The sequence below is a fragment of the Cinclus cinclus genome, chromosome 7 (genome assembly GCF_963662255.1).
Source record: "Cinclus cinclus chromosome 7, bCinCin1.1, whole genome shotgun sequence".
Classification (NCBI taxonomy): domain Eukaryota; kingdom Metazoa; phylum Chordata; class Aves; order Passeriformes; family Cinclidae; genus Cinclus; species Cinclus cinclus.
Window position 1 is genome coordinate 9,751,321 of NC_085052.1, and position 4,979 is coordinate 9,756,299.

Consider the following 4,979-nt stretch of genomic DNA (forward strand, 5'->3'; position numbering starts at 1 on the left):
AACTACAGCTGTACTTGAGAGATCCCAGCTACTCAGTATTTACAAGTGTGAATTCTAAAACTGGCCAGAAATTCATTCACAAGCTGACTTCCCCCAGTTTAAGCAAGGGGGTGTTTTCCTCTGCACTATGAGGGCCTGCATCCAGCTGGCCAGATGCTGTTTGAGTGATCTTAACATTGAAGGTCACGGATGCATTTTTATCCTTCAAAATGTAAGCAGAAAAACCTGTGAAAGAACAGAGGCAGAACAGAGGCTGATCTTCATTGTGCTCAAAGCTCCAGCATCATCTGCCTACAGCCTTTAATGATATCAACAGTAATTAGATGTACTTCTGACTCAAACACATGCTCTGTCTGGAATGTCTCCTATTTAAAGCCCAGTACACGCAGATTCTATATCATTGACATCCCGTAACCCAACAAACATTTAATAGGCATAGCTGCAGAAGTGAGGTCTAAATGCTCATCCCACCCAATGTAAATTTCATTTCTAGAATGGTGGGAACTGTCAGGCATCAGAACCTGAGAACCTGCATGTCATTTCTCATCATTACATTTCCCCACAGAGGAATTAAGCCATCCCAAATGCATGCCATGACTACAGTAAGACATTACAAGCTCTTATCTGCATTAGCAAACAGAAGTTCGAGGTACTTAATAAATACATAAAAATAATGTCAGGAATAACTGAACAATGATTTTTGTCCATCACTATTGCTGCATTATATAAGAAACATTTGTCTGAGACAAAATATATAGGCAGAAAACCAAAATCAAAAAGCAGAACTCAAGGCAAGCAAGGTGACCAAACCCAAGAAGTGTCCTCTTGTGGCCACAGCCAAAAGATGGGGAACTAAAGAGATTGAGAGGAGTAAAAGTGACACTAAAGGAGAAAAACAGAGTAACTACAAATAAGGATCTCAGCCTTAACTGGCTTCCCTCTACACTTCAGCTGACTGTAAGAGGGAGAAGATGGATGCCAGGACTGAGGTGAGAAATACTTCCAACTAAAATAGTCCCCAGATACATTTATAATTGCAGTAGAAGGAAGTGGCTACATATTTGCTTTTCTGTAAAAACAAAATGCCTCCTCCATAACCCTCCTGGAAGTTAAAATGCTATCACTGGTGAAGTGAACTTTAGCACACATATGAAAAGATTTTAATTTTGTTACTGGGAATGCTTTTATTGGCTATTAGGGACACTGTAAAAGCATCCATTGTGTCCAAGGAAGAAAGAAAGAAAGAAAGCAGATGCTGAAAATAAGGATCCATGTCTGAAGACTCTCAGCTTGCAAAATCAGCAGCTATTTCCCCCCAGATGAAGAACTGTTATCCATCAGAACCTGGTGCTCCAAGCAAAGAGCAGCTGTTCTTTGGCAGTGCTCTTGTGTGCCTATGGAAAAATACACTCAAATAGGAGCAGCTGAGAAGATCCCAGCAGTTACTGACTTCAACAGTCAGGTTAACTCACTTCATTACATCCAGTTTGACAGAACTTTAACAGGAGCAGCCCACCCTCTCTGATCATCACTGCCTTGGGAATCATCACCTCCCACATCCACAAGTTCATCTGCACAAAGAGAATGAGGATCTCATTCACTAGAAAGAATTATTAGTAATTTCTCATAGAGGAACCAGAATCATGTACCTTTGTGATAATTTTTTTTCCAATTTTTACTTTATTTGAACAATGTTTATTTCTACATAAATTTATACATTTTTTCTAGATTGGCAAAGTTCTACCCAATAGGAACATTTTAGCAAATTATTAAAATCTTAAAGGCTTTTATAATTTTTTTAAGCAAAGACTGTGAATTACTTCCATTTACTTACATTCACATCTATGTCAAACTATCTATAACTAGTATTTCTCAATTTTTTCAGGATCCTTATAACAACTGCAAGAGTTTATGAAACTCCAAAAAACCTCACAGAAAAGCTTTGATTTAATCCTCAACTTTAACAATAAAGCGAACTTCCATTTTGCATTTAGTCCAGTTTGGCTCCATCTCCTGCTCAAAGTTACAAACTACATATGGTAACATTTAGATAAGCTTAAAAATATGAACCTCAAAGGTGTTAATCTTACAAAGTACTTGAAGAATGTTTGCTAGAGATGAAAACTATCCTAAGATATTAGAAGTGATCAGTGACTCAGGTGTTAAGTTTGGCATATTGATAATTAAGGAGAAGAACAACTGAACACCTATATTGGTGAAACCAGTGGCACTCTGGATATCTACAATTTCTGGGATGTTCTACATTTCAAGCAAGTGTGTAGTTTCACTGAATTCTGCCTTAAAAATTACAGGTATTAAAAACAGGACACTGAAGAAACTCAAGGACCCAGTAACTCTCAACAAAGATTATTTTTAAGACTCTACAAAGAATTTAAAGCACAGACAGACTGAAAAGGCAACTTGCAAATTCTGATGGAATGGAGTAGATATGAACCATCACAAAGAGAACCCAAGACCCTCCACCGTGGAAACACTACTCCCTCCCATTACTGCATTCTGTAGCAATCTGAAGCAAACAGCAAGGAAAACTCCTGACCTTAACAACAGACTAGGCAGAAAAACCTCCTTTAGGTTATAAGTACTAGCATTTTTTTCACAATACTTTCACCTCCGTATAGGGACTTTAAAAAAATCAGCAACAAATGAGGTTCAACATTTCCTGCTTTCATGCAGATCTCTCCCATGCAAATAATTTTTCAGTACAGTGGGCTGGTATGGATTTTGCTACATAATCTGCCTGACTTCATCTCTGTTTGAGGCCCTCTTTAACCATAGCTTCTAACTTACCAACCTAAGCTCAATGCAGGGCATTCACAGCACTTTAGAGGCTGTACTTTGACATCTCAAGGAGGTGCTGTTATTTCAACCTTTCCCATTCCAGTCCCATGTATACCAAAGTTACTGAAACACACTCAGTACACCAGATGAAACAACTGCCCTTATGGTTTTTCACACCAGCCACACATCAGAGAGGCAGCAAAGCATTGAAGAGGAATATATGGGAAGGAGTATGCTCACAGGGCAAGTGTCAACTTAGAAAGTAGCCTCTCTAAAAATGCCTTTTCAAGGACAAAATGAAGTTTAGCAATAATTAAAACAAAAAATTCACCACCTCCCTCTAAACTTACCTTGAAGAGAGATTATGAAAATCTTGATGAATCTCCCAAATTTTGTGCAAGTAGTTCTAAACCTTATTCTTTAGCAGATGAGAAACTGAACCATAGCTAAAGGCCTGCCTACTCTTCCTCTGCACTGTTACCACCACAGTGGTCAGTTGTTTCCACCCCATTGTTGGTTACCCATTTTCCTACTCTGATTAATCCAACTTAATGCTACACTCAACCCAGAGATTTCCTAACATATCTGAAGTTGTTCTGCTGTATTTAGGCTTCACTATGCTGAGCATTGTAGAAAAAAAGTTACCAAAACAAAACCCTTTGCTCTAATCTTCTTCCACTTTAATGACATTATGTGATAAAATTCATGATCAGTCTTAGATGGATTTAGTATGACACTTCTTAAAAAGCAGAGTAATTAGCTTCATGGCCTGTGAACTACTTCTCTCTTCCAAAATTCAAACTAACAACTATCATGATGATATCCTAGCACTAGCAGGCCTAATGAGTTAGCTGAGAGCAGAGCCTGTTAGTACCACAGCAAGTTGTGTATGTGGTGGTCATGGATTACAGACATCTCAAGTGTGTCCTTACACACACTGCACCAAAAGCAACAAATCGAGAGCAACCTGAGGTGTTAACTTGTGGCCGCATTCTTTGGGTCCTTCTCTGAACTCACTGGCTTCACCTGTGAGTAATTCAGGAACACACTGGCCCGCAGCAGCCACCCTAAGTGCATATTCAGAGCTCTGTATGAAGAGGACACATTTCAAATTCTCCAGGGTTCTCAAATATAGTGTATTTCCATGTTAGAAATTTTGGGGGCATTTGGGACACTTTTGTTTCACATTCTGTTCTTCTCTCTTAACTGAGAGAAGTCTTCTCTGCAGCAAGTGAGTCCCTGGAACTATAGAAACATTTATGTCACATCCTCCTCCTCCTGACTTAAGACTTAGTGCAGGTAGTAATTTCCCACGTCTATCACTACCTGAGGAAGTTGCTCCATATCAGCTTCAGAACTCTTCTCTTATCCTGCCTTGATCACAATGATGCAAGGATAAGCACCCCTCAGCCCAGCCATGAGTTCATGCTCTCCTTTCCTGCACTTCCTGAAGTTCTCAGTGGGGAGCAAGGGTGTGTGCAGATTAAAACCTATGAGAGAGTTTTATTCTTCTGCTTTGTTGAACATACCCTGCACAGAATAAATGCAACATACAAATTCACTGTTTCTCACTGTACTACTGAAAGTCGTGTAAGGTATCCTTTAAGGTTATTATGTTTTTATAAATGTACACTATTTTAACACCAGTGCATTCTCTTTTTACAACGGCTTTGCTACTTATGAAACTAATGATTTGTGGTAAATCCTTAAGTGTTCCAGAAGAACACATCAAACTATTCAATATCTTTTTGCCAAAGCCCTAGACATCAAGAAAATATTTCATTTTTTGACTGGGGACTGTTATTTGGCTCAAGTTTTGCTGGTCTTTCAGGATGAAGGGATGTCATGGAGGAGTTATTACACAGTACAATGTGCAGGAAAAACAAGGGGCTGTGATTTGTTTTGACATAATTTTAGGGTCTTTTCAGACTTCTCAGGATTCTCTGATAATTACCTTTTTCAGTCTAATAACCAGAACACTGTGGATTTGGACAAGCATAGATTTGGGGACATAGTTTTTTTCTGTCACTGGCAATGTGCAGAACATGGGAAAAAGAAGAGGGGACTAGGAGAATTGCTGAAATATGCCACTCCAATATGACCAAAGTGTTTACTCCATCTCAGTGGAGTCCTCTTCAGAAACACAATATAACCCAAAAACTTAATATATACAAGTTACA